This window comes from Lepisma saccharinum, chromosome 3 (genome assembly GCF_977018435.1).
Source record: "Lepisma saccharinum chromosome 3, izLepSacc3.1, whole genome shotgun sequence".
Lineage (NCBI taxonomy): Eukaryota > Metazoa > Arthropoda > Insecta > Zygentoma > Lepismatidae > Lepisma > Lepisma saccharinum.
Window position 1 is genome coordinate 112,999,542 of NC_139231.1, and position 26,803 is coordinate 113,026,344.

The following is a 26,803-nucleotide window of genomic DNA, read 5'->3' on the forward strand; positions in this document are numbered from 1 at the left end:
TGTACTCAAACATTTTGTTCATTTATTATCTCTTTCAACAGACACATTTCTACAATTACATAACCAAATGCAAATTTTAGAGAAAATAATTTACATGTAAGTTTCCTATACGCCATTCTCCAGGTTGGTTGTACCCAGATTCTCTTCAATTGTAAGAATGTAAGAATATTGTAAGAGTACGAAATGTTCTTAGGTGCACAATTTTATAAAAAATTGTCTCTTCTATTGGATCTGACTGCAAACTGAATTCGAACTGTGCTTATAATACATTGTAACTCCATTAATTATTTTATTTTTGTATCTTCTTGTACTGGATATTTATTATATGTTCAACGTAAGTGGGAGTTCGGTCCAGTGTAAATGAATACGAGGAAATATGAAGACATAGAATAAAGAAAGAGAGAAAGAAAATAAGAAATACAGAAACAGAGGAAAAATAAAGAAAGAGAGAGAGAGAGAGAGATATAGCAGGAACAAAGAAAAGAGAGAAACTCCATATTAAAGGAGAGTAAAACAAAGGAAGACAAACAGAAACCGAGGGATAAGATTGAACGAGAGAGAGAGAGAGAGAAAGAAAGAAAATGAGGTGGAAATTGATAGAAAGTGTGAGAAAAGATATAAGAGAGAGAGAAGAAAACATAGATATAATGATAGATATAAATAGGAAACAAAGGTGGAAATACAGACAGAGAGAAACAAAGGAAGAAATACAGAAAGGAAGGGTAAAGAAAGAGAGAGAAACAAAGGAAGAAATACAGAAAGAGAGGGTAAAGAAAGAGAGAGATGAACAAAGGAAGAAATACAGAAAGAGAAGGTAAAGAAAGAGAGTGAAACAAAGGGAGAAATGCAGAAAGAGAGGAAAAGGGATAGAAAGAATGAGAAGCAGAAGTTGAGAGAGAGAGAAAACCAGAGGAAGGAAAGAAAAAGATATACAAGAAAAGAGATAAACAAAGAGAAAGTACAGAAAAAATAGGAAAAACGAAAGAGTGAAATCGGAAAAAGGAGAGAAAGAGAATCCTAAATAGTTGCCAAGATCACCACAATCCCACCCGAACGGCGCCGCCGCTTACCTGTCGAAAAAGAGCAGGGAAAGGACCTCTCGCATCCTGGCTCATTGCATAATGTTTACCTGACCACCGCTTTGTTTCAGTTTGTTTGCTAACGTCTCCTTGTTAATTACACACGCTCAAGTGTTTAATGGTGTTTGTGTTTGTCTTTTGCGGCCGAGTGCGACTTTCTGGTTAACTCCCTTGCATTACGTGGAATGGGTGGAGGCAAATATTAATGGAAGATTTTTTGAAAATTTCGTTTCATAAGAATCGTTTCCTGGAATTCAATCCATCCAACATCCCAAGTTCCAGACACTAATTACCACAGCCGATGCTATTTATTTATTTATAAAAATCCTTAAATAGAGCATATGCCTGTTTTGCAGGGGTCAGATGTATGAAACTATACTAAATTTAGTGATACTGAGTTCAATTTACCTCACTTGGACTAAAGCAATATTTCTTACATGTGCCTTGATACATTCTCTTCTGTATCTCTTTTCCCGTTTGCTTTCCTTTTCTATTTTGTTTAGGGAGTTTGTTTCTTTCTCTTACTCTATCTAATATTTCTTCTCTCCATTCTATCTCTCTTTCTCTTTGTCTCCTGCTTATATTTGTTACTTCTCCCTCCTTCCTCTCTGCGCCTCTCTTTCTTGTCTCGCCTTTTGTTTCCCCGTCCTCTTTTGTATTTTTCTTTCTCCGTTTCACTCTCTATTCCTGTCTGCTTTTCGCTTTCATTTCCCCTTCTCTTTCTGTCTCTCTCTCTCTCTTTCTCCCTGACAGTCTCTTGCTCTCATTAGCTCCTTCCACGGTTACCATATTTTGTGAAGTGAAAAAGAGGACGTTATTATCATTATTTTTTAATTCAGCAAGAAATTAAATTTAATGTATTTAGACACATTAATTACATTTCTACATCAACATCTTTGTTTATGTTTTGTTGCAACTTTACAGTAGCTTCTTACAGTTTAATAAAACTTCTGACAATCATAGTTTAGGATGGTGTCCAGGCACTTAGTTTCTCGCCCAATCACATGTAACAAAATATTTTGAAAACAACCGTATTTGTTATAAGTTTACCTGTAAAATTACATATTTGTTTCGGAATGTCTATTTTCTAATGCCACAACAAAGCACAAGTGCTAAATTAAATTAATTCTACACGATACCACGTTCAAATGCAGGAAGATTTTAACGATGATGTTCACACTCGAACTACCGTGGCATCTAACGAGTATTTTGTAACTTGGTATGCTTATTTTTGACGTTTTAATAAATTATTATTTTTTGTTAAGAATTTGTAGAAAACACGGATAATTTTACTTTGAAAAGAAAATCTGCCCGGAGCGATGTTTGCGGATTTTCTTTTCAATCTAAAAAGAGAACTTGTCTGGGGAAAAAGAGGACGTATGGTTACCTTGATTCCTTCTCTCTCTCTCTCTCTCTCTCTCTCTCTCTCTCTCTCTCTCTTCATTTTCTTTCTATCTGTATCTCTCTCTCTCTTTCTCTCTTCTTTATTTCTATATATATATATATCTTTATCTTTCTCTCTCTCTTCCTTTCTCTCTCTCTATCTTTTTCTCTCTCTATCTTTCTCTCTCTCTCTTCCTTTTCTCTCTCTCTTTTCATTTTCTCTCGCTCTCCTTCTTTCTCCGTGCCACTCCAAGAGCCTCGTTAACCTGCACAAGAAAAGGTCACCTCCTTACACCCCTACAGAACGACTACAGAACAAGGGTAGCGGCTCCTTCTTCAATTTCCCAACCTCTTCATCCCCACCCACATGAACGCACTGCCAATGTTGGAGGGGAATGCTTAATCGGCAGGTTTACAGCGCCTGTAAAATTCACGCATCGCTTCCGTGAAGAAGCTGCATAATTTTCCAGCAAGTAGGAAAAATGATGTTATTATAGAAAATCACAGGAATCTAAATGGAATTTGATTCCTTTGGCTTACCACGATGCTTACATGTTATATTTTCTCCTCATCCTTATTGTTAAAGTTGATTTTAATGACGACAGTTCTCGTAAGATAGTGCTGGGGATATAAGAACGGTGCTACGTATATTCCCCTTCGTGATTAATATAACAGTGCGAATTGGATTCGTTGAGTGGTTAATATTTTCAATTTAAATTACTATTTCGTTTCTACAGGATGAGTCAAAAGTCCCTGAAAGGAAGGGGGCATGTGGGGTATGGTTGTGGACTAAAATTTCATCAGGAATTCAGTGGTGAAGTCAAATATATGAAAACTTTAATGATAAGGAAGTTATGGGCACATGAAAGTTGGCGGACGTTGTCATGACATGCACCAAAATGTTTGCCCCTAGGCCTAACATATTACTACCAGGACCATTTGCTGCAATCTACACTCCCCTTCATTTTATAAGGGGTGGTCAGGGACTTCTGTATCACCCTGTACATAGCAGCTGTCCTCCTTTTTAAATTGCATTTTTTAAAAGACTACAGTAGAGTCTCGATAAGCCAATGTTCCGTGTAATCAGAGGCAAAGAGAAAAGTAAATAAGACACACGTACTCACACATCCACTAGCTGCGTTGGAGACAGCATTGAACAACAGCCAGAGGCAACACATACCGACAATCTGTTATTCAGATGATGGCCTGATATTGTTTCTCGGAAATGATGCAACGTTATGAGGACACTTGACCATTTCTTTAAAGTGTACGTTCAATTTTAAATATTCTCCTGTAACATAATTTGTTACTGCAATATAATATTCATAACAATACTGTATATACATTTTTTACATACTGTAGTTTTTGTTATAATGCCTTTTCTATCGCCTCTCTCCATTTTTCGTAAGTTATACGTATACGTAATGTTGGTATTTTGTAAATCTGTGTTGTCTCGTTCCAATTCACCTCGAATTACCAGGACTCTATTGTATTTAGACATTTTAAACTGTCATGTTAACAGTGTTGCAATTGAATTTCAACCCTCCGGTTATGTAACGCATAACGTGCCTGTCCTCTTTTCTATATATATCTCGACGACACAACAGGTAACAGGCTTTGTATATTTGAGAAGCCATATTTCGCAGTTCGAACACCAAAAAGATGTTGAGAAAAATTTAATAATGGAATTTTGATAATAAATTTTGGAAAACAAATGGGAAAATTGATTGATTAAGTTTATTTTACTTCGCGTTTTGTGCCTCTTGGCTAATTTGCGAAGATGGGGATGAGTGATGAAATAATGAAATTGATGAATGGACATTTACAAACAACCAAGCCCGATCGGGATTCGAACCCGGGACCCCTAGCGTTGCAGCGCGATGAGCTATCCACTTTTTTAAAAAAAAGAAAAGAAAGGAAATACCCCCTAGACGGAGGTATCCCCCACCATTCACACTTTTTCTTATTTTACACTTTTCAATTGTTACAGTTTCTCAGTTTCTTATCATCTGGACAAACACAAATACCCATGCCTTACCCGGGACTCGAACCAACCCCTGGCGTTGTAGCGCGCTCGGCTAACCACTCCGCCACGGAGGTCGACACCACTCGGCCACAGGGTCCGGCACAAATGGGAAAAGAAATTAAAATTAGATACCTTAATATAAATTCAAAACCGGCTCTTCTCTATGGTAGCGAATGTTGGACTCTTCGTGAACATGATAAAACTAGAATAAATTGTTCACAAGTTAGATTTTTGCTGTTTTTAAGTGGAGACAAAATTATAAGCGAAGAAATCCGAAATAAATGGAAGGTTGAAGCAATGGTGGGAGAAATTTAAAAATATTAGTTAAACTGGAATCAACATGTTCTGAGGATGCCAGATAGCCGTTTGCCTCTAAAATTATTAAATTACAGACCAAAAGGAAAAATAAATGTAGGAAGCATATCGCAGATGGAATGATCAATTTTTGTATTCGCAGGACGGGCTTTGGATACCCACACCTGCAAGAGGAGAAAGAAGATAACACAACATTCGCTCCATCTGTCTCTTTCTTCAGCACTACTGCGTTTGGAGCCCTTCCACTTTATCTTCTTCAAAATTAAACATCAGAGGGAAATGGGAAATTTTATTCTTCTGAGTTGGCTACACTGCCACATATTCATATACAGCAGAGCGGGGCAATTTGCAATGCTCAAGTCGTAAAATTTCCCCTTCTTTCCGTGCTAAGCACTCGAGAATAAAAGGAAAGAGGGCGAGAACCAATTTCAAGAAGAAATAAAGGATGGAACAGGGTGGGGGAAGGTCGAAACGTGATTCCTCCTCTCTCTCTCTTCCCCCTTACTATAGCTCTAACTTTTTCAATACCGACGGACTATTGTTCACTCTATTTACTATTACAAGTCGGAATGGATGTAATCGCTTCACTGTTATGTTTGCCTGCAGTCTTGAACGTGCTCTGGATTCAAATTCCTGCCTTGCCCTCGTACTGGATAGTTTTCCCCTTTAGCGCCCCCCTCTCTCCCTTCCTTCCCCCTTCCTTCGTCGTTAAAGAGAGTTGAACATTTCTCTGGTGAGCAGCTGAGGAAGTGGTATTATGGGACCATTTTCATCTGGGACGTGAGTTCTCACGTGGAAGAAATGTTTGGATCTAAAGGTTGGAGACCATGGTTTATTGAAAGCATGTCCCTTAAGTCTCAATAACACTTAGGAGGATTTCACACCGAAGCGACAAGTGTCGCGTGTCCCTTGAGGATTTCACCAACCGAATGCAGGCTTTTGCGGCCTGACATGTAGTTACGATGTTAAAGGTTGTTGTTGATTGGCTCGTTCCCAAGTGACGTGTGTGTCAAGTGTCGCTTCGGTGTGAATACGTGGTGAAGAGCGTAAATCAAAGCTTAAGTTCCAGGCAGAGGCGTGCCTAGGGTTTTCGAGGGGCGTATGTCTCATTTTTTGGTAGTCTGCCTTATATTTTGCCATGTTTTCCAGCATTTCAGATTATTTCCTTAAGAGATACTGAGCGAAAGTGAAAGGGGGGGGGGGTTATAAAACACACCAACCCTCCTCCTTGCGCACGTCACCGTTTCATGCCCCACAAGATGTATAACCAACTTTTCAAACATCAATTGCAGAATTGTGCAGTCTGTATCCGGTATTAGTCAACAACTTAAGTTCCTTTTTCAGTCGATAGATGGCATATAAACATGTTTGTATTTCAAAAGTTCAACATATAAAGGAGAATTGTTCTTACACAATAATTAATCTATGTAGGAAGTGACATAATTTCTATATTTTATATGGCATGTTAATAATATATTGTAATGATAATTTGATCGGTGCTATGAAACTTGGAAGTTAAACTTTAAAGAAATTTCGGTACTATACTTTACTATACCGGAGACACCTATCAATGATTTATTTCGCAATTTTTTACATTGCTAACGTACTATTCTGCATTGCGGAACATTTCTTTAGGTGAAATAATGAATTTCTAACGAATATAATGTCTATTTCTTACATTAACGAGTATTTACTGTTGTTCCTTATTTCCCACAAACCATCCACGGGTGGCCCCAAAAACCATTGATGTTAGCCCAAAAATTCACGAAAACCCCACGAACCATCACGGGGACGAGGTATGCCTACTAGGTTAGGTCTGTTAGTTTAGGTTCCATTAGCACTCCTTTCGATCAATTTAGCATATACGGACACTATAGGAGCGTACGTATTGTGCTCACGTGCAGAAAGCAAATGGCGGCAGTAGCAATAGCGCGTCGGAAATAGATTTTCGTAGAAAACCACATGCATTCGCATTAAAATGGATCAAAACTACATTCTCGAACATCAACAACGCTACAGAAAATGATTTGCGTAAGTACTTTCTCCTGTAAATTTGAAGAAATCCATCTCCGGTATAGTAAAGTGTTACTGAAATTTCTTTGGTTTTTGGTGTAATACTCGAAAAACTGATCTCTGGTTCCACGCATTCACAAAATAATGGAAGTTTGCAGCAAATGCAGCATTACCACAATATTTATGAATTTATCATAGAGAGGGGCGGAAACATTTTCTGGGGTGGGGGATGTAGTCACATTGAACATTGAAGGTTATGAAGTAGGCCTATGTGATTAAGCTATAAGCTAGTTTTACCTGAATGTGGGTAATTTTTGTTGTTTTAAGTTCACTTTATGCACAGATAGGCTAATCGGGACTGGATCTTCGGTTTAAAGTGGGTTCCGAACCACTTTGTGCCTTCACCGTGTATCGAACCCGGGAACCCTTGATGACAAGGCGACGACGTTACCACTGCGCCATAGGGAGGTCGCTCAGTTTTACTTGTTTGCTAGTGAGAGAGAAGGGGGCAACAAAAAAGGGGAGGCCGGCCGATTGGAGGGCAAAACAATAAATTATTAAACAAAGATGTAGATTTATCAGTGGCGTATTTCCGACGTCATATAAAAGTTTTTATTTTTTATTTTGTGGGGGACGCACCCCATTCCACATATGTTAGAGGTATGTTGCATTTTCAGTCTTGCCTTGATTTTGCACGCATCTGTATTGTCTCGATACACCCATAACGGTTGGATCCCGTTCTCATGTGGACCCTTTCCCGGGTTCGAATCCCGGCTCGGGCATGGGTGTTTGTGGGTGTGTATTCATCAATTTCATCACTCCATCCCCATCTCTGCAATTAGCCAAAAAGCTGCAGAAAAGCGAAGTAAAATAAACCAAATCAATCATGTGGACTTTTTCATTAGAGGTCTCGATCTGGTCTATACTAAGTATACTCTGGAGCAAGCGAACGAAAACAAGTCTCTGCGCAAGTAGTAACGCGAGACTGCTCCACCAATGAACACGTGAGAGGGAATGGGATTGCGTGGATGGGGGCGAAAGCGACTGCAGTTACCAGCCATCGCACAAGCGTGTAATGCGCGGTCTTGACGAGGTATAGAAATACAAGATCGAAACTTCCTTCAACTCGGTACCATTCCTAATGCCCTGCGTTGAAGTACCATCCCAACATTCATCTGGATTGACTCGGGAAATAACCCTCCAAGATTAAAAACTGCTGGCCTATAACAAACGACAACAAAGTCTCATTTCAGATTCCACGACGACGAAGACATGGAAAACGAAAAAAAAGTATCTTCATGGGGCATGAATACGCATGGACCTTCAACTGAATAGGGAATGAAGCTCTACATGCGTCACTGGGTGACGCAATGCGTAATGCTTGTCAACGGGACATCAAGAATGTCCAACCAGTTATTCAGGATGAACCTTTAACAGAACATTTTTGTCACCAACGGTTAACGGCCTCTGGCCACATTCTGACCAACCAGTAACAAACTAGCGTACAAATGGTTGTTCTTGATCATGCCCGAGTTATATCAGGCTTTACCTTGTTTATCTGTTACTCAGCGTTATATCACTCTGGTAGCAACCCCAGAGAATTTCGTTGGGTGAGCTCCAAGGGGGGAAGGGAGAAATAGTTACAGATGAGCTTTGCTTCGGTATTCAGAGCTACTAGAATTCCATATTTTCTCTTATTTTTATCTCTTTCTTTTTTCTGTTTCTCTGAACTAGGCTCTCTCTCTCTTTCTCTCTCTCTCATTTTCTTTCGGCCTTCACTCTCTCTTTCTCTTAGGCGATACCACCTTGAACAGAAAACCACACCGATATTCTTACCGATTTCCAGCGATGCTTGAAAATTGTACGAATTAAAGTTTTTCAAAATGTATAATACACGAAATGCAGGGTTTTTTTCACACAATATTGTTGCAAAATCATTGGAAACTTTGAATTTTGCATAACTTACAGGATACTTAGACACCACGAAAGTATCCGCGGCATTTTTGCGAACCCCGCGAACGATGAAATGCCAGAAAAATATCGGCTGGTATCGGTAAATAAAATCTAACAGATACTTTCCGATACTGATACCACTCTATCGACCGATACCGATACATCGACTTTGATATCGGCTCAGCCGTACCTAACTTCTTCTCTTGCACCCCTTGGAATATGTAAAACTTGCTTGCTTACCATTATATTTTCCTTATGTTTGTATTATTTCACCCTCTTTCTGCTTATCTTTCATTCTCTAGAGTTTCCCCTTCCTTTCAATGTCTTGTCTTGGAATATAGTCGTATTTCTTCTTGCTTACTCTCTCTTGTTGACTATTTCTTGTCCAGTACTACCTTTGTCTGCTCTTTGCTGTTTTGTACTGTTTTCTCTTTTACACACTCCTACTTTGAGTAAAAATTTCTATTTTACGATGACCCTCTGACATCACCGATTTTTCAGTCTACCCTTCTTCAAAATACTATTTTCAGATTTTTACCCTCTTCTTTGTTTGGGTACAGTGGCGTCTGCTACATATGATTTTGGGGGCGGGCAATATGGACTCTGACGCCTTTGGCGCGAGCGGTCCCGGTGACCCAGGGCATGGAGAGGCACTTGAAAAGAAGTGGCGAGCTCCGGTCTCGAAAGCCAGAAAACAGCGACGATGGGACTCAATACGCTGATGAAGCGTCAATAAAAGAACCGCTTGTTAAGCTGTTGCGAAATGGAATTGGAGCTATTGAAAACATTACTGTGGATTCAAAATCATCCATATACTAGCGGTATATAAACACAGGTGCAACGAAGAAATTACATTGATTCTCTGAAAAAAACCACTCGGTTTAGTCATTTCATTATTTGGCAAGCACAGCCTAACTCCTGTTCTAATCAGTCTTTTGTATGAGTAATCCCACTGAGATTTTCCACTAAACGAATAAGCCAGCCTCCGTGGCAGAGTGGTTAGCACAGCGCGCTACGATTCAGAGCCCGGGCTTGAATCTCGGCCGGAGCATGGATGTTCCTTGCGGACGTCCCTTCATCAATTTCATCATATCAACACTCCTCCTCATCTTCGCGATTAGCTAAAAAATGGCAGAATCGCCAAGTAAAATAAACCAATCAATTAACAAAACGAATACATAATTTACGGAATGAAAGACTACCAATTTCTCTCTCGCTCTCTATTCATTTAAAATAAAATTCTCAATTCGGAGTGAATACTAGAGGCGGGGAGGGTCCAGAAAATGCTTTACAAGCCTCCAAAGTTTATGCATACGGCTGAGGGTGCAGGGTATTTCACAGGTGATATCGCAGTGGGTACATCGTTCAGAAGAAATGGTCGGGAAACATAGATGTGGAAGGACATAACGCAGACCCGCATTCTTGCGAAGATGACGGATAATTTTAGATCGTGAACGGAATTCCACGTGAGCTTTTGTACACCATCAAGCTGGCATGCTTCCGCTCGCAAAATGGCGGAAAGAATTATTTATTTCTGCAATGATGCGTGGTGATGTTGCCATGTAAACCGAAGTGGTTTACGTTACCATCCGAAGTTCCCTCGTTAACTTTCGTTGAAAGCAAATCAGTAAACCATGTTTCCCATCGCAGGTGACCTTAACATGGTTTGTATAGTTGACTGTCACGTCGCTGTTTTTCTGGCATGTATCTCTTTTGGAGTATTGTTAACATACCGTGAACTACTTACTATAGCTGTCGGCTAGTGGGTAAAATTTACCCATTTTGGTGATTAGTGTCTATTTTCTCCATCAGATGCATTAAATCTTAATAGAGGGGAACAGAATATCAGAAAGGGAATATGTGTTTTTTTCTGTCACGTTAAACTAATATCAAGTTTGGTATATTTGCTACAGACTCCGTTGACTCCAATGGTTTGTTATGTCGAGAGAACTCTCTCCCTTAATCAAAACAATGATACTTTGCCCAATGTTTCTTATTTAGCGTCGCTTTTTCTGCCACGTTGAGGGATAACGTTGAGAGGTGAGGCCATCGGGAGATGCGGCGATGACCAAGCAAAATAATAAGAATATTTTATTTTATATATTTTAGAGAAGAAGTAAAAATAATAGGTCAGAATACTCGCATATTTGTGCGAAATAAGCCAAGCAACAGCATGAAACAGCTCGATATACGCAAGAGATTTGCTAATCTTTGCGCATCGAAATGAGGCCCCTCGCGCCGAACCATCCCGCCAAGTTTCCTATTGAAGGCAATGGTGTTCGTCGGCCCAGTTCATCGCAGGATGGTGCGAATCTCTCTCTCGTCCCTGCCGGTGTCGAGAACAGCCGAACGCTTACGAACAGACAGACACCTTACAAGGTCCAACCAACGACCTGTACTTTCCACCACTCTTGAAGGTCTGGGTCATAACAGGCCCTTTTTTCACCCCCCATCCCCATGTTTACAGCCACGGCAAGGTTTCTCTGGAGTCATCCAGATTCTTCCGAGTGTCCAGTGGCGTGCGCAAGGAGAGGTTGGTGAGGGTCATAATCCCTGCTTAGGTTCAATATTCTTATTTTTTTTTAAAAAAAAAAAGAATAAAAAAAAGGCAGGAAAGATGGCAAAATGAGGAATTCAGGAATGACTACTAAAAGGTACACGTAACCCCTTCCCCTTCGAAAATCAGGGCCTCCCCATGGCGCAGTGGTAGCGTCATTGCCTTGTAATCAAGGGGTCCCGGGTTCGATACCCGGTGGAGGCACAAGTGGTTCGGATCCCACTTTAAACTGTAGGTCCAGTCCCGATTAGCCTTACTGTGCATGAAGTGGACTTAAAACAGCAAATCAAACCAAACCTTCGAAAATCCTGGGCACACCACTCGAAGTCTCGAATGTCTGCTATTTTCACTTGTTAACAGGAAAAGCACGCATTGAACGATATGAAATCTGCTTTTCATTATCAAAGAATTGGCGACGAACCATGGTTCGCGTGGACCTCAGCTTCGAGGTGAGGTAAGCGTCACCGCGCTCCAGTCGCGTCGGGTGTGAAAAAACGGGACACTCACCACAACGCATGCCTTCACCTGCCGGGGAGCTTAAACAAGTCCCAGACGCATGGCACGTTGACAGTAAATGAAGCAGAGCTCGGTAACGCTTACCTCACCTCGAAGCTGAGGTCCACGCGATTCTCGTGGTCCATAGCTTCAAGTTGAAGTAAGCGTCGTCGCGCTCCTGTCGCGTTCGGTATGAAAGAAAACGAAAAAATGGCCTAAAAAGCTGATTCTTCTTATCTTTAAACGCGACAATTGATGTGTTTGCATTTCAGTTTCCATCATATTTAATAATTCTCGTCGTATGGGATAGAATTATGTGTCTTTTGTAGTCGTAAGGTCTGTGGTATGAATTGGCAATGACCTTCGCGTTTATCGCAGAGAAATATTGTGACCCCTCCCCCTCCGTTGATAGATTGACCCTGACATTTGGCAAATCTTGCGAAGACTACGTAAAAATGTCACGCTTCGCTTGAGATGAACCTAAAGGAAATCGGTAAGGATGGAAAAGATTGGATTGCCTTGCCCAGGATAGGGACAGATGGAAAGCTTGTGTTGCTGCAGTCATAAACCTTCGGGTTTAAGAATGCTAGAGAGTCAGTTAGTTTCTGCAAGATTTGACTAATCACAACGACGAGGATGAGTGATGATATGATGATATTGATGAAGGGCCACTCACAAAGAACACCCATTCCCAAGCCAGGATTCGAACTCGGAAATCGTAGAAGGATACGCATACGCTAACCACTCCGTCGCGGAGGTCAGCATTTTGTCCGAAAAGAGGGCCCCATTACTACGGTGTAACTTCTTGATTGTACAATGTAATTATGTTGTTATTTCAGTAACTTAGTAAGGAGTATTTTATTATTATTGCAAAGTTGTGCAATCCTCTTCATATATTGTAAAATTAGCTATTTGCAAAAACCTGTCTAAAAATCTACAACGTAAATACCAGTAAAAGTAACTGTTACTTCCAAATATTGCATACAATTTTACATAGCGAGAATGAAAAGTATATAAAGATGTAGTTTAGAGATATAATAGACAAATTGGTACATTCATCCGCTCGCGTAAACTATCGATTTCTAAGGAGACACTGTTAAAAATGACTTGGTCAAAACTGACTAAATTGTTATGTATGTATTTATTTATTTGTTTATTCATATCCGAATATTTGTTTGGTTAGTGGTGTGGCATTCTCACAATTCCGATTGCTCATTTTTCTTGTAATTTTGCAGTATCGAAATTGCATTCGATGCAGATATGAACTTTTCTATGGCGTAGAACTATCGATTTTCCATGCAACCAATAGTGACTTAGGTGGGGAATACTTTTGTGGAACAATACTACGGCAATGTTACGGTGATAATAGCAGAAGGATACAGACGGCGATCGTAAAATAATTTAATGTCTTCATGCTAGTTGTCACTTTTGAACACTTGATTAAGTCCAAAGAGTTTGTTTTGTATTCAGCTTTTATGAAATAATTTTTAAGAGTCAGTGGCGTCTGCGCTTTGATGGCCAGTGCTGGTAAGAGTCTCGAACTCTATTTTCCTCTTTCTCTCTCTCTTTTTCATTCTTTCCGTAGAACCTTTCTTTCCCTCTTTTTCCTATGTTCTTCTTTTTTTCTCATTCTCTTTCTTTCTTCCTTTTCACCTCTTGCCTCTATATCAGCCTTGTTTCGCTCTTTCTCTCTTTCGTCATTTTTTTCTCTCTTTCTTCCTCTGTTTATAACTCTTCTTTCTTTGTTTCCCTCCTTCTTCCTTTGTTCTCTCTTTCTTCGTCTGTTTAACTCTTTCTTTATTTGTTTCCCTTTCTTCCTGCGTCTAACTTTTCCCCTTTGTTTCTCTTTCTTCCTTTGTCTTCTCTTTCTTCCTATGTTTAACTATTTTCCGATCGCTTTCTAACCTTTGTTCTACTCTTCTTCTCTCTGTCTATGTTTGTTATTCTTGCTCCACAATAAACTTTTCCGAAAATTTATCCTGTACGCTATTTGGGTGGGCAAGAGTATTTCATATTGAGCTACGCCACTTGTCCCCCCAGCGGCGACGCACTTGTTAACACTCTGTGACACCTAGTCCACTGATTATGTTTATTGTCTCTTCGATATTTTGGTATTCTATGCCACTCGAAGCCATTGAAAAACTGTTGTAAGCGTCATCCAATGTCACATGTCAGTTTTCCGCATTGTCTGCCTTCGCAACACACAAACACACATACATTGCTCTTATTGTGAGCGGCACGCAACGAACACACACAGAGTGGCAAACGTGTCCTCCAATGTAACTCCGTGACGTCACTGTGCCCGCATTGCTTTAGAACGTTTATGTGTAATAAGAGGATTTGTAATTCACCGCGCATACACTGCGTCAGTGTTGCTGCTCCTTGGAACACGCAGGGTGCCTAAAAATTATACGAACAATTTTAACCCGTGAATCGAGTATCGCAATGGGTCTCGTTGCATATGGAAGAGTAGGTTTCAGAGTTTCTTCGTTTGATTTTTAGATGGATATGACGTCACAATTTATAGAAAGGCGCAGTGCTAGTCAAGAGTGATTACAAGGCGATGACGTTACCACTACGCCATCAGGGAGGTCTCGCAGGTTGTTATACTTCTGGTTCTCGACTCCTTCAAACGTCCTCCGTTTCTCCCATCGGAGGGAAAACCACAGCCATAAATCATTTGGTGTAGTACACAACGACAAAGACAGGCCAGTTCAGAATTGCCAAACCTCTTGTCAATGTTTCTCCATTAAACAGGAGAGGAGGAGAGTGACGAAATATCCAGTCCAGTCTCTTCCAGCATTGACGAGCAGAGGGAAAAGATGTGGCAACGCTTTCGACTGTCAACCGTGGCACGCGCAGGATGAGGTATAGGGTAAAGACACTTATTCCTGGCAAAAGGAATGTGGTGTTTTTCTTTCATGCGTAGTCCAGAAAGTTCTCAGAACATGTCGCTTGTGTATCGTCCTGTGAGGACCAGCGGGACGATTTTATAAAATTTACAGGAGATAGGAAACAATATATTCTTAGGAATAGATTCTCCGAATGGTGTAAGCGATGGAAACTGTCCACAAACCCTTCGAAATGCTCTTACATAACAATTTCATTGAAGCAAAATATTCTTGAAGGCAATTATACACTCACCGACCTCCTTCTAGCAAAAGAAGCACAACACCGAGATCTAGGTATCCTCATAGATTCTAAACTAACTTTCGATAATCACATATCAACCATCACAAACAAGGCAATGCGTATGCTAGGCTTACTTTACAGATTCACCGAAATCCATAACCCGAAAGCACTTTCTATTTACTTCAAACCATCCCATTCTAGAATATTGTTCACCAATCTGGAACATGGCTGCCCATTCTCATACCTCCAAGATCGACAGTGTTCTCAGCTTTTCCTTCTCCATCGTTCGTTATAGAGTGCCGGCCCTGAGACACCTACCTAAGAGAGATCTGCTTGTAAACTTAAACATAAATACTTCAGAATCACGTAGATACGTTGCAGATATGAAATTACTACATAAGATCATTAATGGAAACCTAAGATGCAGCATCCCACTCCACGAACTCTCCCTCAGAGTGCCCAGACATAAAACACGGAGCAAGGAAACTTTCCACACTGCAACTCCAAGACTCTCACTCATTCAACGTTCACTATTTCATAGGCTACCAAATCAGTTCAATGTCATATCAAACCAAACCGATATATTCAGTTCATATCCATCTTTTATCACAAACATAGAAAAAATTGTATATAAGTAATGCTTTTGTGAAACACATCTGTTTACCTTGGAACTGTCTTGACTTGTTTATGCTTATATTTATATTTTGTTTATTTTATTTTATCTTGTTTTGTGTGTTCATTGTAACACTAGTGTACTGTTTTACTGTTGTTTCTTTCCGGTTTAAAATGGCTTCTGCTGTACTGGAAATTTCAATAAATAAATAAATAAATAAATATGTCTGACTGTTAAAAGATTCAGTAAATTGAATATAAGTGACTCCACTTCACTTCTACAAAACTGAAAACAGCATTTTTGGAGTTACTTCCCTCTGGTTCTCATACGACGGCTATATGAAGGGGTCCCGGCTTCGATGCCCGGTGGATGCACATAGTGGTTCGGATCCCACTTTAAACTGTAGGTCCAGTCTCACTTAGCCTTACTGTGCATAAATTGGTCTTAAAACACCATCTCAATTAATCAATCAATCAACGACGGCTATATGGATTGGTCACTATGCAGAACCAAGCAAAACCATGCATCGTTTCCTGAGAAGAAGCCTTATACCATCACAATCACCGCATACCAGTCTTAATAGAAACAGTGAAAGAGGAATGAAACAATTAAAAACTTCAGCTATAGCTGTAAATTAAGAAGACTGCATAGAGGTACATAGAATTTGCAAATGTATGTTGTTTCCAAGCCGAAGCAATAATAATAATAATAAAAAAAGATAAGGTTGTACGTTTCTCTCTTGTAACTAGGTTTTATCAAAGCACAAATAATTGTTTTAACCTTGAGAGCTTGAATAATCCAATCTGAAGCATCCTTCAATTGTTACAAGTGCGGTTGGCACCATTCGCCAATCAAGGTCGAAGGTCTATAAACAGAGGTGTGGATTGATTACACGTTATCGACGTTCGCTTGTTTGTGCGATAGTCGAGGAATCACGTGCATAATTACTACGCACCAATCACGGCAGGCATTTTCATTTACTAAGTTTGCTAATTCGCTCAAAGTTTCTCCGTAAGGTTCAGTCCTATGAGAAATGTGTACTAATTGATACAAAGACATAGAAGGAGACATTGTTAACCCTTGCTAAGGTATTATTTTCCTGTAAGAACAGAACATAAACCACATTAAACTTCAGGACCTTAACTTGGGACTTCAGGATTCCGCTGTAGGTGGGTCTCACGTGACGTCAGGATGCGTACAGCCGACATGTTTGCGACCAATTTCATTTGTCGTTTGCAAGGAAAAGTCCACCACCATCTGCACGTTTGTTTTAAATCACAAATGTCCGTCTTAGCATCTCCCGCCCGTCCGTTTCAATTCCGTATGCTTACAAGAACTGGCCTCAAAGCCACAATACAACAGTGTGTGACGTAGGAGAAAAACACCTAAAGTAAGATATGCCGCCTGACTTATTCTACAGAAATTTCGTTGAAGAATAAACTTGAAGGTGTCTTACTAAATGTCCACTATTTACAACGAAAGCACCTGTAAGCACATCGACCACTTTCAATCATTTTACGCGGATGTTGTCACGCCCTTGCACATTTGCATAACATTTCATTGAAATGTCAAATCGAGTAATACACGGAAATCCGAGATATTGTGATGTGACGTCATCAGACGCCAGTGTTACGTCACAAACATCAAGGTCAAGGACATTCTGTATTAACCTGAATTTATCAAACCCGGAGAAATTACGTGAAAAATTTCCAGGATAAGTTATTTCTAGTTTTAAACGTTTATACATAATTAAATGTACACAATTATATTCCTTATTTAATGAAATTCATTAACTATATTATTGTTACTGTGCATGTATAAAAAGGAATACAAGACTTCAAACTTTGGCATACATAACGCAGGTTTGCAAAACCCTTGTCCTTTATTTTCAGTCGGTCAAAAAGACTTTTGGTCTAATTTCTCTCAACAGCTTAAAAGTCTGATGGTGTGAAGTAGTGGTGTGCCTGTGCTTAGTAAAATATTTTTGGCTTAATATACCCCACCTCGACTAACTGGACACGTTACAGAAGACATAAATTTACGTTCGTCAAATATATTTGGAAACTTGACAGAACCATGGAAGAAGTAAACAAAGTTTCTACGAATTAAAATTGCTAAAAACGTCTAAATTAAGAAATCCATAAATACTAGTGTTTCAGTTAGACTGTGTCTGAAAGGTACAAACAGCAGACTTGAAGTATGGTCTTGACGGGAGTGACGTCACCTAGGGCAGTTCGAAAGTGCCAAGTACACGAGACCACTGCGCGGAGCATGCATCGTTGCAGGCTTGATCACGTGACTCCTGCACTCGTTGTTCATTTGTTTTAAATCACGAAGGTAGAAAGCCAGCAAGTTGTTGTTTGAAGTTCTTCTAATGTGTGGATATGTATGTATAAGAACATTTGAAAATGCCATGGGACTTCTATGGTGAAGAACAAGTGTTTAAAACGCGGGAAAGCCAACGTGTCCTCAGTTTTATCTACTGATCGTATTCGGCGCTGCAGTCGAAGTGCAATTCGAAAGACTTTCACTTCCAGTCCACGTCTTCAAGACCGAACTGTGAGACCATTGTCGGAGGATGTACGTTTCAAGTATGGTCTTGTACATTTCGGACACGGCCTTAGTCAGATATTCAAAGCCTTTGTTGCTGGAAGACCGCAACATAAGGGACATATTTATAAAGAAACTGTACAAAACAACAGATGACTTCATCAACAAATTTCAATTGTCTTATCTCCCTTGTGAAGGCAATAAAACTCCATCGTAACGCTGCATTGTCAGTTCTGCGCGATCCGAACAAATGAGGTTCTACTGTATACGCGCACCTGTTGCAAGTACGATCCGCAATTTCCCACATTTTCAACAACCAAGTTCAGTTACTCCCATTTTATGACTGTTGACCCTCGCCTTCGTAGCGGAAATATAATGCCGCAGATGTACGGTTTATCGTGTTCATCTTCCCATGATTACTGCGTATGATATTGAATGCGACAATAAAGGCATACTGTTTTCTTCTTCTTCTTCGTTTTCTTCAGCTACTTCCTCTGTTTCACACGACGCAGCTGTTTTTTTTCTTTCTGTAAAGTCGCGTGTAGCCCTGTCTACGGAAGCGGTTGATATGCTAACGCTTCGTCAGCTCTTGCAGTTTCGTGCAAGGTAGATGGGAAATCCCATAATCTCTTTTGATATTCTTCACATTTCCAGTGGCGGAGATATTGGCTCTGCTCGGGGTGGTGGAATAACCTCGAAACGCGAAAGGAATTACAGCGAAACGGATTAAGCATGAAACCAAAATTGAACCTCAACATTATTTCGAAAGGAAAAACCGCCAAATGGATTAAGCGCGAAATTTCACTTCCGATTGTTCTTGCGACCCCTCTGCTCCCCATACTAAATAAGGCACCCTATTTCATCGAGATTCTTAAGGTTTTTTACACGTAACAAAATCTAATAATACTTCAACCTCCCCCCAAAAACCAATGGAGCTTCCTCCCAATTCCTCACTATCCTATTACTGAAAGTCACTTCTATTTAGCTTTGAACACTTTACTTGATCTATCCCCGTGAATTCTTCCTTTTCTTAATCTAACGGGTTAAAATTGATGCACCTAGTAGTAAAAGTGACTTGGAACTAGCTAAAGTAACTGAATTATTAAGGAAACATGTTCTGATCTCCCTCGCCTCATCGTACACATATTGCAACATCGTGCCAACGCGTAAACATTTTCCTTCCCGCATATTTTAGAAAAAGATAAACATGTCGAATTTTATGTTATTTTAAGTAAAAATCGTCCCCCAAATTTTGATGTGCGCAGTTCGCGCCATCCTACCTCCCCCTTCCCACCCCTTGACTTCAATGAACCCCGTTAATATTTAAGAAAAATCGAATAAATGAAATATTATTTGTGCAGGTGATAGATTTTCACAGTCGCGATAATATGTACTTTACCTTTCATTTCCCCATTGTTAAACTGTAGGTCCAGTCCCAATTAGCCTTACTGTGCATAAACTGGACTTAAAAATACCAAGTCAATCAATCAACTCAATTATTTCCCCATTGTAAATTTCTACATACTTATCAATTTTGCGCTAGTATATATTTTTTTGACCGAAAATGTAAGCGCTTTTATCTGACACATCAAATACACAAGCATACAGTAGCGGCGATTGGGTGCTAAAAGTTGCGGGAGTAACCAAGGACAGTTTACTTTCTCTTTGTAACAAGGCTTAGTACTAAAAGGCCATAGTATGGGGTCAAGAGTGGAAAAAAGTGAAAGGGGGGCTAACTAACCCTCGTTATCCCCTAATCGCCGCCACTGCACGCATGAATCAAATCAAGGTTGTTGATGTTCTGGTGCATCAATTGACACATTTAATAGTGTTAGTTGGGTTTCTTTAATGTGTTAGTGGAGTCAACATATTTGTGTCAAATGCCAGATGTGCAGTTAGTGCACCTACCCGCATAAACTTGCATAGATTTGAATATTAGGATAAAAAAACAAAACAACTTAATACCATATTAGTGTGGATTTTCAAAATACAATATAAACAAAAGGGTTGAAATTAACCAACACATAATTGATCCACAAATCAATGCACATGTGTAAGTTGTTATTATTTTAATGAGCGTATTACAATCAATACTGAAGCAGCTTAATAAAAAAATCTGCTTTTCGGAGCGACGTCGATTTTTAATTTAATTTCAGGCCGTGCCACCAGATGGTACACGTGCAGACGCAGTTCGATTCGTATTGATTTTGCTTTGACGGATACTTTCAATCATGTAAGTTTTATTCTTATTATGTTGTAATAATGTATAATCCAGTTCCACTGATTATTTGTGCAAGTCGTGCACGTTTCGTTAAATCAAGTTCTCTTGCAGTTCATTCGATATAATGTAAGTAGAAATTAATGTAAATTGCTTGTGTAAAGTAATTGTTATTAAGCAGTGGGAAAATATGGATGCTTCCTTGTATTTATTCTCTCGGCTCGGGTACCCTTTTCTACACCCTCGATTTTTCGCACATTTCAAATATTCTCGTTACAAAAATTAGTTCTTCATAATAAACGATGTTTCTAAATAGCGCGGAAAGTAATTTTTTACATCTACGTGCTACGAAACTTACGTTTTTTATGAAATTAAAATTCCCTGTGTAACGTCAAAAAGGTTTTTCACAATTTTATGATGGCGAATGATGCATTCATGTCACAGGCGCAAGTCTGAAGATTTCGGATCATCGATTTATGTCACAGGCGCACGTCTGATTTTTTTCTTTTTCTTCTTATGGTTGACTTGTGCAATAGGGACATTTGCGATTGCGACATGTTCTTTGTGTGATATATTGGCGGATTGGACATTTCAGACATTCGATTTCATTTATGCGACTTCAGAAATTGGAAATAATATTTTTTTTTAGCAACTGCATGCCGTATAGGGGAGGGTTGCTTTTTCTAAATGACTTGTGGGATGGGATAATTTGCGACTTCTAATTTTTATGATGGGAAGGGAGTGGAGGTTGGTATTCTGTGGAAAAGGACAACAACGACTTTCAACGTAGGAGTCACTTCATTTTTGGACTTACAACGAACCATTGGTGCTAGCCCCACGAACCATTGGCGCTAGCCCCACGAATCATTGGCGCTAGCCCCACGAACCATTGGCGCTAGCCCCACGAATCATTGGCGCTAGCCCCACGAATCATTGGCGCTAGCCCCACGAGCCATTGGCGCTAGCCCCACGTACCATTGGCGCTAGCCCCTGAACCATTGGCGCTAGCCCCACGTACCATTGGCGCTAGCCCCACGAACCATTGGCGCTAGCCCCACGAACCATTGGCGCTAGCCCCACGAACCATTGGCGCTAGCCCCACGAACCATTGGCGCTAGCCCCAAGAACCATTGGCGCTAGCCCCACGAACCATTGGCGATAGCCCCACGAACCATTGGCGCTAGCCCCACGAACCATTGGCGCTAGCCCCACGAACCATTGGCGCTAGCCCCACGAACCATTGACGCGTGGATAGGTTAGTTCAGTTAGGTTGAGATCGATAGTTAAAATTTGGTGTCGTGTTAGTATTACGATCTAGAAATTGGAAATAATTGCGAACCATTGGCGCTAGCCCCACGAACCATTGGCGCGTGGATAGGTTAGTTCAGTTAGGTTGAGATACATAGTTAAAATTTGGTGTCGGGCGAAGCAGATACGTAAGTACGAATGTCAAAAATTGACGAAACGAAAAAATTAGAGGTGTCCGAAGGATAGTAAATTTTTACCGCAACTTTAAACGGCTGTACAGTCGTAATTACTTCTTTCCGCGCTCCAATTTTTTTTTATTCACAAATGGGATCACATAACCTACGTAATGAAAGAAAAATAATTTCAAAATTCGAGGGTGTAGAATAGGGTATCCGACCCATTCTCTCATCCATTTAATCAAATAGGGCGACCCGTTGGTCCCGGGTTCGATACCCGGTGGATACACATTGCACAGGGGTTCGGATTCCACTTTAAACTACAGGTCCAGTCTCGATTAGCCTCTCTGTGCATAAAGTGGACGTCAAAACTCAAACTGAAATGTCATCAACTCATCATTAATCCTCATTGTCGAGTTAGACTGAGGTAAAATAATAACCTAAATAACAAAAAAAAAAAACAAAGTGCAAAACTGTTTCCATGTGTTTAGAGTTGAATAAGGAAGTGTGGTGTGTAGTGAGACCACAGGCCTTGAGTTACCAGAACGGAAACCTGATTCTTTTAACAAGGGTCAACTTGTAGCCAAAAATTTCCAAGCAGGATGATACTAACACGTACCTTATATTTCGACTTCTTACAAGTACCTTCAAGAATCTGGTATTTCACCACAAAATAATGTAATTTTTAAGTATACCGTTGGTACAACTCAGAATTCGATGATTCCATTTCACATTCTAATAAATTAAACCCTAATTTGTCTATTTCACGGCTTAACTTTACCACGTGGTTCTATTTGTAAAAATAAAATTTAATGTAGTTGCAAAGCTTGTGAAAGGTTATTCCTAATGTTGTACGGACAAATAACGTTCTAACTGTTGTTTTACTTTTTAGTATGAATAGGAAATATCAAAGGAAGGAAAGCTGTCTGGGGTATTTCCCTGTTAGAAGACAATATTACATTGGATATTAAAAACATCTTCCTTAACTTGAGCGAATTATCATTTCCCAACTTTTGATACACACAACGAAAAATTGGTGCAGAAACAGTGTCATAATGAATTATTTGCATGTAATTGCCAGATTATCTCAGCATATTGTTCTACGTCAAAAGACATAATTTATTCCAGATTACATCTGTGCGAGATTGTGAACTGAATATATTTTTTTATCATCAACATGTCACGCATTTATAAATTCTGCTTTTTAAAGTTCTAAGAATCTAAAGTGAATATATTAAATAACAAGCCTCTGAAGATAAATCTTGCAGGCGTATTATTTGATGCACACAGGAAACAGATGTCAATGCATGCGATAAGAATGTTCATTAACACAAAAAGTATGACCTTCATATTCAACTCTTAAACAACTTATAGTATGATTTTTTTAATTGAAGGATTTCACCTTGTCCTAAAAAAAATCTCATTCGTGTAATGTTAAGCTCGTTATATTCTTGCGATATCTGTGTGTATGAACAAAAAAAAGTTTCTTATAAATATAAATTTATATATTCTATTTTTAAAGGCCTGATTTTGGCCAGAACGTGCATTTATCTTGACGTACACTGAATCAAACGTATGTCCAAATTTTCCTTTACAATTAAATGTGAAATATTAAAAACGTTTTTCATTAATTTCATTTTGCCTCTTTCTGTGCATAATAATTTCTGTTTAAAAATAAGGATAATAGTTTGACAAAGTTAGCGTTATGCTGTTCAGGGATTCAGAAATATCAGTTTAGCAAAACTATTGATGTACTTCTAATATGAAACAGTAACTCACAACCCAAGCCAACATATAAAACACTGAAAACTATAAATTTTGATAATATGCTAATAATTACTTTGGTAATGGACGATATTCAACTTGACGTCATCATGTTGTGCACTGTGGGAAGAAACAGCATGAAGTCGGGCAAACAGATTCGCACGTGTTAAGGAAAGGCTTGGGAAGCCTTCTTGCAGCGAGAAATTTGCGATATTTTAGATGTACACTTCCCTCGCACGATCATGATAATCATATTTTGAATCAATTCGGCGAAGACCATGCTTACCCGGCATGTTTTCAACGCAGATCTGATCCATTTGCCCGAAATATGGCGGTGGACCGTGAATTCGCGCAATGAATTGTGGGCGAAGTTGTTCGCTAAATATCATCCATTTGGAAAGCTTATCCAAATGCGAATGTGAATATGAACATACATTAAAAAATCGTGACAAGACCGAATCTCTAGCAAGCACGATATTGATATTTCTCTGAACTCAAATTCATAAAATGCGGAGTGCCTTGTTTAGTTCTATTCAACTAAGTTTTTTTGTTTTTATTCGTACACGTCGGGCCAAAGGCAATGCTTTGATTGTAATCATTAGGCTGTAAATTAAAATTATTATTTTTAATATAATGCCTCGTTTAGATTTAAAATCATGATTAGTCTGGTTCGTTTTTAAGTCCGCTTTAGCCTATAGAAAGGCTAATCAGGATAGGGTCTACAGTTTAAAGTGGGATCCGAACTATTATGTACCTTCCGCGGAATACTGGTAAAAGTTAATTTTATTAACACATTTGCATTAATTTCTTATCTTCTCCATTGCAAATTAATTCTGAAAAGTCTGAGACATATTAACATTATTTGCAATCATAATTATTATAGTTGTTTTGCCCTTATCATAATAAAAGCTCCTAATTATATACAACAGGAAAACTCGAGATGAGTTTAATACAGCGTACAAGAAAAGGACGAAACATTGGAAGGGTTTGTACCATTTCGCGGACGGTATTGTGTTGTGACCATACATTTCATAAGGTAGTTGATATTACAGCAAAGGAACCTACTGCTTCCATTTTGAATAGCCATTTCTATATTGTGCCATCGTTTCAAGTATAATCCCGTTGTATACGTCACCGGATACTCAACATCCAGCGCTTTAATTTGTTGCTCATGTTCATTACAAAATTGATCTTGATGTTGTATAACCGCCCTCCTCACTCAAAGCTCTTAATTCGCCTTGTACACGCACGCAGCTCGGCTAATTAAGAACGCAGAGTTCTTTTTTCGGTTGGTGCCGTCTTGGTTTGACCACCTCAACAAGCCACCCGTACGAAGCGAACTTTTGAGAAAAGATAAGAATCAACTAACTTTATTCCTTTAAAAAATGAGGGCATTACAAGGACAAATCCACGAAAGCAGCATCTTCGGCGTATTCCTGTTAGGGGCGTCGAAATTTACAAGGAATTAAGAACAAGAAGACGTCACTTTAACCCTAGCTTACACAGGGGGGGGGGGGGGTAAGGCCCATTACTTTTATTTTTTCAATTTTTCAACTGTGAAAATTTTCATAAAAAATATAAAAAATACATTGTTTCTAGGGAGCTCCCAATATTTCTGTATTACTTTTGTAATAACATTAATAAAAACATTAATGTAATGTAAATAGGAGGCAAAATGCACTTGGTGGGCTTATCAAGCGCCATCTTTGAATGCGTGTATTCAAGACACTCATGCCAGTGAGAGTGTACAATTGGTTGGTAATTTTGATAATTACTATATAATTAATGAACATCTACAACTACAACAAATAAGCATTAATGAAAAATTATTATGTTTTTGTGAGTTTTAGTGAATGGTAAAATATATATGAGACACTGATGCAATAATCGTTTATTTTTTCTTAATAATGATGATAATTTTTATAATTATTATAAATAATAAATAACTGCACATATATAATCAAAAAAAGGAGCACTGATTCAATAACAAAATTGTTTCCTGAATTTTAATGATACAAAAAGTGTATGTACGTTTCTAGTAGGGCACGGATAAGCTAGGATTAAGGCGAAAGAGTTCACGACGCACACAGCAAATCTGAGGACTCAAGCGATCACTGTTCAGTACGTAATATACGTGCTTATAAACAAGGGGTGGAGGGATGATCCCACCAGAGTACACAAAACACAACCTCTCCGCCAAAAAGGAAAAACCTTTCTGCTATAGCTATGCACGTAACTGTGCTTCAAATTTATTGACCCTCACCTCAAACCCAACTTAAGAGCATGGATAAAAAAGGCAGAACGAACACTTGTCTCGTGAATATTGTGAAAGGACCCACTCTCATCCAGGGATAACTGCAGAACTCGACGGGGATTTTGAAGAAGGAGGCTTAACTCTGCGAGGCAATGCATTCAACTCTTGATCTTGTTTAGGAAACTTTTCAAAACCTCCGAGCTAAAATAACATTTTTTCCCAGTACAGCAGCTGTTTGAAAACATGCTGTTGAGTTTCTCCGCTGTAAGCTGTAGACTTCTCGGCTTATCTGGCAGCGTAGCACAGAGACTTAGAAAAACTTCGAAGTGCTGAATCCCATAAGAAACATGCTGACTACGTGTTGAGAATCTAAAACGCTAATCACTACTCTACATGCTCTATTAGGTTCTCGATTTTCTAATTAAGTACCTATCTTATATTTATTTATAACAGTATCTAACTAAATAACTAATTAGCATTCCCAAACCCGAAGGTTCATTGCAGCAGCAACGTAAGCTCTCACTATTCTCTTTCTACAAATTTTCTTCAGATCCATCTTAATGTTTTCATCCCATGTTTGCATTGGCATTACTACAGGTCTCTTGTCAATAAGAATTGTGTAAACTTTTCTACCCTCTCGTTCCTCTACATGACCTATCCACCACAAGTCTTCATCTTCTTGATTAAATTATTCTGATAATATCAGTGGATGCAGTTGTAGTATGTAACAGTCTCCACTCACCTCTTATTTCATGTCTTTTAATACCAATATCATCATGAATGCGAGTGTCGGATTAGGAATGGAATTTGATTCGCATGTATTGTCTCATCTATCACTTACAAACGATTCATTATGCTTGTTGCGATAAATATTCAGACACGAAAAAACGACGTAAGATAACCGAGTATTATCTCGAAGACTCCCCCCGCCCCTATTTACTAAAAATAATGCTAGACACCACCGAGACACTTTATGTACCCTTATACCATTCGGGTTCCGAAACACTGAAAACTAGCTTCTCTTCAA

General features: G+C 39.2%; 1 protein-coding gene across 7 annotated transcripts in view; it reads left to right on the top strand.

The window, feature by feature from the left end:
* The window catches only part of FucTA (glycoprotein 3-alpha-L-fucosyltransferase A), a 221,522-nt gene that overhangs the window by 98,388 nt on the left and 96,331 nt on the right, over positions 1-26,803 (top strand). The window contains exon 1 of one of the 7 annotated variants that reach the window (XM_083119196.1): positions 20,441-20,463. The exons of the other annotated variants lie outside the window; for them this stretch is intronic. The gene's annotated coding sequence lies outside the window, so the exon portion shown is untranslated. Of the gene's footprint in view, positions 1-20,440; positions 20,464-26,803 lie in introns of those variants that run through there. 7 annotated transcript variants of the gene reach the window in all.